Here is a 9687-nt window from a genome sequence, read left to right as displayed (position 1 = left end):
TGTGTTTTAATAGAACTTTATTTATAAAACAGGTGGTGAGCTGAGTTTGACCCAAGGACTGTAGTTTGTCAACCCTTGATTTAATTCTTTTTTTTTTCCTTTTCTGTCATATTGTACTTATTCTCAGATCCAGGTCAAATGTCATCTCCACTCTGTAGCTTTCCTACATGCTCCATGAAGAATTTATAGTTTTATTAATTAACTGCATTATTAATAGTTTCTTAATTTTTAGTCTTATAGAACTTTATATATGTTTTTATTTTAGACCTGGTCACAATATTTTACGTAATTTTGCTCAACTTGTAAGTGTGGGTCCATTCTAATCTGTAGACTATATTAGGTCAAAGTTAGTGATTTTGTTAAAAAATGATTTTATCTGTCCCAGTCCTAACATACTGCCTTATACAAAACTTGCACTTTGGAGCGAGCTCTTTTGGTTGAATTGCTGACTGTCTTTATGAAACTTGCTTATCCTTTTTTTAACCTCAATTTCCTAAACTATAAAATAGTACCTACCTCATAGAGTTTTGTAAGGATCAAATGAGATGATATTTATAAAGTTCTTAGAATAGTCCATGGAGTATAGTAAGAACTATGTAAGTCCTTAATAAAAATGAGCATTTGTAATAAATGTGTTTTATCTGGCTAGCTGAAGCCAATCAGAATTCTGCCCTTTCTAGTAGTAATTATGTCATTATTGGATATGACCTTGAGAGGAGGCTTTACCATCTACATTGCCCCAACTAATGGCCACTGTTCAATTGTTACCTGAAGATCTAGTACTGTAATTGGTGGGGTGCCCTCTGTGTCCCTACCTGTTACTGGTGGAAGTGAAACTCTTGGGGTGCCATGGGTAAAGGAATTTCCTGAGATCCCCATGGGAGGATGAGGTATCATGGAAAGCTTTATTTCTGTGGAATTAAACCCCTTGATTTCCAAGGTCCCATTTCCCTCCAACCTTCCTTAGAAAAAGTTCAGCCTTGTGTTCAGCAGAGCCAGGATTAAAGCCACTTTCCAGACTTTCCACTCCATATTCAAGTCTAATCCAGTCCAGAATCTCGCTAGCTTAGCTTGTGTTCCCAGCTGCAGTCCATTATGTGGGGGTCCACATGGCCCTGAGACATGTGGCTGCTTAAGACTACATGGCAGGCTAGCACACAGGTGAGTGCGGGTCATGGAGCAAGCAAGAAACAGGAGCGCAAAAGAGCAAACAAGCAAGAGGGTGAGAACTCTTTGTCTTGGGGTTATAACTAGGAGCGTAACCAACTAGCCCTTCAGGATTTTGTGTGCTTACAGTGCCTCTGCTTCCCCAGCCAATGATCTTTGTTCCCCAGGTTAGACTTACAGGCAAGCATGTTCCCTATGTTACCCCAATTTCACTACACATGCACCAATTTCCCTCTTTGTTGGATTCCTTTCCCAGGTGATTTGCAAGGAATGGACTGGTGGTTCTCTGGGGAGTTGAAACTGTAGCTTCCTGGTGAAGCTGTCCAGATGACCATGCTTATAATGTCTGGTCTCCCCTTTGCTCTCTTTCTATTATGAATACTAACTAACTAGTTACAAGAGTAATAGTACTGCATATGATATTAGTACAAGCTGCCATGTCCTTGTTGTAAAGCTTTCTAAAATGTATCATGCAAACTAAACATCCTTTTGGATCTAACTTTGTAAGAAGAGCAAATTCAGTAAAAGACCAGTTCTGTATAGTTAAACTGATATGGTCCACACTGGTTGGCATAAGAAATATTTCAGAGGTCTAGAAGTATAAAAATAATTAAAATTTGGTGTGTGTGTGTGTGTGTGTGTGTGTGTGTGTGTGTGTGTGTGTGTGTAAGATAGAGAAGTCATAAGTGTCTGTCTATTGAGGATATGTGACTGGCTGGTCCCATGGTATAAATACTAATGCAAAGGCCAAGGCAAGAAAAAGACTTAATGATTGTAGGAAGACAGACAAGAGAGCTCAGAAACAAAAACAGTGCCTGGCATAAAATGGGACTCCATAATGCAAGACCTCTTTCCTACATTACTTAACTACCTACTTTCTCCAACTAAACTCCTCAACCTTAGTCAATCAAACATGACCTACCTTTGGATTTGTTCTCAACAACTAGATAACTTATGGACATATGACTTGAACTGCAAGTATATTTATCCCTTATTACATTGAGATGTCAGGCTTATGTGGGGAGTTTGACATAAACTCATCCCAACACTACAATTCATATTACTCTTCCAGAAATCCTCCTAAGGATGTAATACATGATCAATATTCTGATTTATTTACAATAACATTCATTTCATCCTTATTTATAGTAGCAGAATAAAGGAAACTCTAACAATGGAGAAAGGGTTAACTAAATTATGGACCATGTATATTCTGAGATATTATGCAGCTATTTAAATTCCTATTCTCAAAGTCCATTAAATGACAAAGAAGTATATTATTACAATATATGTTAGGTTTTGTTATAAGATTACAGAATTACTTGCACAAGATAATCCTTATTTTATGAAAATTTATATATATGCATTGACACAGAGGTGAAAACTAAAAGGAAAATATCAAAAAATTATATTAAGTATATCTAGCTATTAGATTTATGAGTCACTTGTATTATCTTATATTTTTTGTAGTTTCCAAATGTTCTTTTATAAGTGCATATTACCTTTACAAAAAGAACAAATACATTGTAGCTAAAATAATATTAATTTTTATTGACAATTCATGTCAAACACTGTTAGATTAGGAAGTAGTGCTTTGGACAAACTTTTGCAGAGTTCCAGGGTACAGTTCCTAAAGATGCAGAACTGATTAAAGCTACAGCAACCAAAGCCAATCCATAGCTTACAATGTAAGCAAGAAAAAATGTTTTTGTATCACTGTAACTAACCTAAAGATACAGTGATTTAATTACAAAACCAGAATGGAGTTCTCTTTGTCTGTTCCTTCACTGTGTCTCTAGTAGGTGGGGTAACAGAGATTATTGGGAAGATCTTATATGTTGGTGCCCAACCATGTCCACCTAGGTCCAGATTTTTTAAATCACAGTATTACTTAGCAGCATGATTTCTGGCCTCCCTGATGTAGATTACAGATCTAGAAGCATATTATAAGCTTGCAAAACTTGTATATGGACAAATTAAAAGTCACTAAAGAACACAAACAAATGTTTATGGTTAGAAAGTCAAAACAATGTAAATATACAACTTCCTTCCAAATTGGTCTGTAGAATCAGTGCAAGCAATTCAATAAAAATCCCAGAAGATTTATTTTTAGAATTCAAAAATGTATATGGAGGAGAAAAGAGTGAAACCTTCCTATACATTCATGAAAAAAAGTGTGGAATTATTTATTATGGGAGATTTCCATATATAATAAAGACAAAGGTATACTACTTAGGACAGTGAAGACTTCATACAGGGGTAGAAAAAAATAGACCAGTGAAACAGGAGAGCCCAGAAACAGATGCAAAGAGAGCATTTCAAATCAGTGAAGAATAGATGGGGCTCTTAATAAGGACTGGTCTGACAATTAATCTATAAAGAGAAAAAAGTGGATCCTAATCATAGCTCATCCACACAATCAGTTCTAGGTAATTTAAAAACTTAAGTGAGAAAAGCAAAACTTTAACATTTCTAGAAGAAAAATAGGAGACTATCTGTATGAATTTGGGGAAGGAAACATTTTTTTAAAGTATATACAGGGCACAGCAAAAGTAGGTTTACAGTTTCATGTGGAAAATAGTACAATAATAAATAATAGTACAATAAACTATTAATGAAACAAATGATTTATAAATGTGACTACATTTTTTTAAAAAAAGAACTTCTGATAATCAAAATGTTATGTAAAGAAGTTGAAAATGTAAGCCACAAACTGGGAGAAAATATTTGCAACTTGTATGATCAACAAAGAATCAGTATCCAAAATACATTAAGAAAATATAAAAATTAATATAAAGATCCATAGAAAGATATAAAATCCATGTAAGTCCATATAAAGATAAGCAAATCAAGGATAAATGATTGAGACATTTACTAAAAGAAGAAACCGCAATAACCAATACATTTACAAAAACATGTTTGATTTCATTAAACATCAGGGAAATTTAAAGGAAAACTATAATGAGATGTCTTTGCATTTCACCAGAGCTATGGACTGAATTGCATCCCCCACCCCAAATTTATATATTGAAATCACCTGATATGACTTTATTTGGAGTAAGTGATTAAGGTTAAATGATATCATAAAGGTGGGGCCCTAGTCTGATAAGATAAGTGTCCTCATAAGAAACACGGAGAGCTCTCTTTCTCTGCCTGCCATGTGAAGCCAAAAAGAGAAAGCTCTCACTCAACTATGCTGGTACACTTACTTTGGACTTTCAACCTCCAGAATTGTGAGAAAATAAGTTTTTGCTCCTTTAACCATCCAGTCTACCATATTTTTTAAATGGAATTTTGTTATGGCAGCCCAAACTGGTTAAGAGAACCAGATAGGCAAAATATTTTAAAGTCTGACAATATCAAGTAGTGTGCATATGAGTGAGGGGAAGTCTTATAGATTCCTACTTATAAATCAGTACTTTGAAAAAATTTGGCACTATTCAGTAACTTCAAAGATAGTTTACCCTCCAACTGAGATAAATATTCTACTTCTTGCTATTACCTTAACCTCCTCTATGTGCACTCAGAAAACAAACAAAAATGTTCTTAGTCACATTTTTGTAATAGGAAAAAAACATGCAAACCAAATGAAAATCAAGAACAGCAACAACAACATGGAAGCCTGTTATAGGAGGATGGTTAGGAACATTCTGGAATAATAATGGAATGGAACACTACACAGCAGCAGAAACTAACAACCTAGTACTAAATTCATCAACATGGGTTAATCACAGAAACATAACTCTGAATAAAAAAGCAAATTGCAAGAAAAGTAATTGCAGAAGAATACCATTTACAAGAATTTTAAAAATGCGTTTAAACCATTGGCATTTTGAAAATGCACATATGCATGTCTACATGTGCCACAAAAATCTTAAAGAGAAACAACATAATAATACAAACACTATATTTTGATAATGACTGCCCTGGAAAAATATGGGGGAAGGAGTAATGAAAGGGCAGAGGGCTTCAAATTTTGGAAATATTAAATTTCTTAGCTTGGTACATAGGAGCTTATTTTATTGATATTTTACATGATACACATACTGATTTGTATTTGCAAAATATTTTATAATAAATGATAAAATTAAAATTATTGAGAAGTGTATTTTGGCAATTACATGTAATTTTCTTAATTAATGGGTGCATGTTCTTAAGTTCTTCTAGACTACACTGGAGGAATACAACTAAAGAAACAAGGTGCATGACTCACGTCAGAATATGAATATGACTAATTGGAGCTAATTGCTGAGAGGCACCATGTGAATTGCTCAGTTTTATCATTAAGTTCAGGGCAAGAGAAACTACCATGAAAAATCAATGAAACAACATCTCAAAATGTACTTTGCCCAATTATGCAATGATTATGTTTAGCTTCAATTAATTATAACAATTATGTAGTTCTTACGGTATGGTAGCATTAATTCATTACATTAATTTGTTAGCAAAAATTTAGCTGGTGACCTGAAAGGGGATCTTGTGATATATTAGCATTTGAAAAATAATTAATATGCCTCTTTTGAAGGGACGAATGCAAATGCTCCTTTCATTCATCCCACCCCCAACCCCCGCCCCTCTGACATATGTCAGTCTGTTCATGTATCCATGCCTCTGGTTCTATTTTGTTCCTCAATTTATTTTGTACATTAGATTCTCACATATGAGTGAGATCATGTGATACTTGTCTTTCTCTGACTGGCTTATTTCACTTAGCATAATAATCTCCAGGTCCATCCATGCTGTCGCAAAAGGTAAGAGTTCCTTCTTTTTTTACAGCAGCATAGTATTCCGTTGTGTAAATGTATGTCTTTTTTATCCACTCATCTACTGATGAGCACTTGGGCTGTTTCCAGATCTTCACTATTGTGAATAATGCTACTATGAACATAGGGTGCATACATTCTTTCTGATTGGTGTTTTAGGATTTTTAGGATATATTCCCAGAAGTGGGATTACTGGGTCAAAAGGCAGTTCCACTTTTAATTTTTTGAGGACACTCCATACTGTTCTCCACAGAGGCAGCACCAGTCTGTAGTCCCACCAACAGCGCACTAGGGTTCCCTTTTGCCCACATCCTTATCAGCACTTGTTTGTGATTAACTGATGGTAGCCATTCTGGCAGGTGTGAGGTGATATTCCATTGTGGTTTTAATTTGCCTCTCTCTGATGATTAGTGACTTTGAGCATTTTTTTCATATATCTATTGGTCATCTGTATGTGTTCTTTGGAGAAGTGTCTATTAGGGTCCTTTGCCCATTTTTTAATTGGATCGTATGTCTTTCTGGTGTTGAAATGTATAAGTTCTCTATATATTTTGGAAATCAATACCTTATTAGATATATCATTGGCAAATATGTTCTCCCACACAGTGGGTTCTCTTTTCATTTTGTTGATGGTTTCTTTTGCTGTGCAAAAGATTTTTAGTTTGATGTAGTGCCATTTGCTTATTTTTTCCTTTGTTTCCATTGCCCTAAGAGATACATCATCAAAAATATTGCTACAAGAGATGTCTGATATTTTGCTGCCTATGTTTTCTTCTAGGATTTTTGTGGTTTTGCAACTTACATTTAAGTATTTTATCCATTTGGAGTTTATTCTTGTGTATAGTGTAAGTTGGTGGCCTAGTTTCATTTTCTTGCATGTACCTGTCCAATTTTCTCAACACCATTCATGGAAGAGACCGTCTTTACTCCATTTTATGCTCGTGCCTCCTTTGTCAAATATTAATTGACCATAAAGGTGTGGGTGGATTTCTGGGATCTCTGTTCTGTTCCATTGATCTATATGTGTGTTCTCATGTCAGTACCAGGATGTTTTTATTACAACTAGGGGCCCGGTGCATGAAAATTCATGCACTGGAGGGGGGATCCCTCAGCCTGGCCTGCCCCCTCTCACAGTCTGGGAGCCCTCAGGGGCAGGAGGCTACCTGGTGATCAGGGGAAGGCAAGGCCCCCATCACACCTCTGCTGCTGCCACTGCCGGCAGCACAAGCCTCGGCCGGCTCTGGTTACCTGAGCCTTGGGCGGCCCTGGGCCATTGGGCATCCACCATCTGAGGCTTGCCTGCGCTTCGGGCCAGCCCTGGGCAGCTGGGGGGCTGAGGGGACTGAGGGACTCCGGAGGCAGGTGCACAGAGCAGCTGGGCTCACTTGCCGTGTGCCTGCCTCCCTGGAGGGGTTGGGGGGACTGGGCATCGCCATCTTGTGGCTGTGGGTGCTGCCATCTTTAAGAGTGTGACAGTCAATTAGCATATTCCCTCCTTATTGGCTGTGGGTGCCACCATCTTTGAGGGTGGGGCAGGCAATTAGCATATTCCCTCCTTATTGGCTGTGGGCGCTGCCATCTTTGTGACGGCATGAGGGTCAATTAGCATATTTCCTCTTTATTAGATAGGATGGCCTTTTAGTATAGTTTGATAGCTGGTATTGTGATCCCTCCAACTTTGTTCTTTTTTCTCAAGATTGCTGCAGCTATTTGGGGTGTTTTTTGGTTCCATATACATTTCTGGAATTTTTTTTTAGATCTGTGAAATATGCCATTGGTATTTTAATGGGAATTGCGATGATTCTATAGATTGCTTTGGGAAGCATGGACATTTCAATGATGTTAATCCTTCAAACCCCTGATCACAGTATATGCCTTATTTGTATCTTCCTCAATTTCTTTCTTCAATGTGCTATAGTTTTCTGAGTACAGGTCTTTTATCTCCTTAGTTAAATTTATTCCTAGGTACCTTATTGTTTTTGTTGTTGTTGCAGTAGTAAATGGGATTGTTTTCTTAATTTCTCTGATAGTTCATTATTGGTGTATAAGAATGCCACTCATTTTTGGATATTAATTTTGTATTTAATCACTTTGTCAAATTCACTTATTAGATCTATTAGCTTTTTATTTTTTATTTTTTTTGGTGGAGTCTTTAGGGTTTTCTTTGTATAATATAATGTCATCTGTGAATAATGACAGTTTTACTTATTCCTTTCCAATTCGGATGCCATTTTATTACTTCTTCTTGTCCAATCGCTGTTGCTAGGACTTCCAGTACTATGTTGAATAAGACTGGTGTTGTTCCTGATCTTAAGTGAAACACTTTTAGTTTTTGCCCATTGAGTATGATGTTGGTTGTAGTTTTTTCATATATGTCCTTAATATGTTGAGGTATGATCACTCTAATCCCACCTTGCTAAGAATTTTTATCATAAATAGGATCTGGATTTTATTGAATGCTTTTTCTGCATCTATTGATATAACCATGTGAATTTTATATTTCATTTTGTTTATGTGATGTATCATACCTATTGATTTGAGAATATTGTACCAACCTTGCATCCCCAGAATTAATCCCCTTGATCATAGTGTATGATCTTTTAAGTATATTGCTGGATCTGATTTGCTAGTATTTTGTTGAGGATTTTAGCATCTATGTTCATAAGGATTATTGACCTATAATTTTCTTTCTTTGTAGTGTCTTTATCTGGTTTTTGAATTAGGATAATGCTGGCTTTGTAAAAAGAGCTTAGAAGTCTTTCCTCCTATTAAATTTTTTGGAATAATTTTAGGAGGATAGGTATTAGTTCTTCTTTGAATGTTTGGTAAAACTCCCCTGTGAAGCCATCCAGTCTCGGACTTTTGTTTGCTAGGAGGCTTTTTTTTCTGCTTGAATTTCATTAGTTGTTATCACCCTATTCAGCTTTTCTAATTCTTCCTGATTTAGTTTTGGAAGATTGTAAGTTTCTAGAAATTTGTCCATTTTGCCCAAGTTGTTTAATTTGTTTGCATATAGTTGTTCATAGTATTTTCTTACAATCCTTTGTATTTCTGTAATGTCAGTTGTTACTTCTCCTCTTTCATTACTGATTTTGTTTATTTGTGTCCTCACTCTTTGTTTCTTGATGAGTCTGGTTAAAAGTTCATCAGTTTTGTTAATCTTTTCAAAGAACCAGCTCTTGGTTTCATTGGTCATTTGTATTGTGTGGTGTTTTTCTTTTTAGTCTCCATGTCATTTATTTCTGCTCTGATCTTTATTATTTTCTTCCTTCTACTTACTCTGGGCTTTTCTTGTTGTTCTTTTCCTAGTTCTTTTAGGTGTAGGGTTAGATTGTTTATTTGAGGTTTTTCTTGCTTCTTGAGGCAGGCCTGTAATGGTGTGAATTTCCCTCTTAGGACTGTTTTCTCTGTGTCTCACAGATTTCGGGTTCTTGTGTGTTCATTTTCATTTGTTTCCAGGTCATTTTTTATTTCTTCCTTGATCAGATTGATAACCCAGTAATTGTTTAAAAACATGTTATTTAGCTTCCATGTATATGAATGTTTTTGAGGGTTTTTTTTAAATTGTAGTTGATTTATAATTTCCTTTATTATTGTATGTCCTTGATTCCAGGACCAGAAAGAGGATGACCCATGCCTGTTGGTTACTAAGGTACAGCAGCAAGACCACTGTAGCTAGGGATAGCCCTGAATAAAGTGAGTTACACATTAGCAAATCAGAATGTCTGTCAGTCTCTTTAGGGAGCAATGAGCAAGA

This window comes from Myotis lucifugus, unplaced genomic scaffold, assembly GCF_000147115.1.
Source record: "Myotis lucifugus unplaced genomic scaffold, Myoluc2.0 scaffold_49, whole genome shotgun sequence".
NCBI lineage: Eukaryota > Metazoa > Chordata > Mammalia > Chiroptera > Vespertilionidae > Myotis > Myotis lucifugus.
This window is presented reverse-complemented; position numbering follows the sequence as displayed.